The following is a 524-nucleotide window of genomic DNA, read 5'->3' as shown; positions in this document are numbered from 1 at the left end:
TGTATTATATATTTTATATTAAATGCCATTACATACATGCCTTTCTATGTTTACATATATTACCAATATATGTTCATTTTTATATATTTTTCCCTGCCTTTTCCTAGAGAAAAAGTCACTCCTTATAATGATGTGCAAAAACTTATGCAAATGATCATGTACGCTAAATTGTGAGTGACTCGAAGGCCGGCGGGGGACATACGATGTTAACGAGTGCGCGGGGCTGGTGCTGCCCTCTCGCGGCGAGTCTGTTTATCACTCCCCACGATCTCCCCATCACCGCCTTCCCCTGTGGGGCCCCACCCCTTGCCCCACCCCATGTCCCCCTCTTTTATTCAGCTGTGTTTGGTATGTTATTCGTTAAATTGATTTCGATTGGTGGCTCCAAGGGTCTCATTGTGATAACAGTATTTGCATAATCGGAATATTGCTGTCATAATTTGCATGGATTGATATTTGTAATAAAAATGCTGAGCTGTTCTAAAACTGTTGATAAACACGGCATTTGTTTCTTCCTTTTTTGA

This window comes from Penaeus monodon, chromosome 32, assembly GCF_015228065.2.
Source record: "Penaeus monodon isolate SGIC_2016 chromosome 32, NSTDA_Pmon_1, whole genome shotgun sequence".
NCBI classification, from domain to species: Eukaryota; Metazoa; Arthropoda; class Malacostraca; order Decapoda; family Penaeidae; genus Penaeus; species Penaeus monodon.
Note: the sequence above shows the minus strand (reverse complement) of the source record.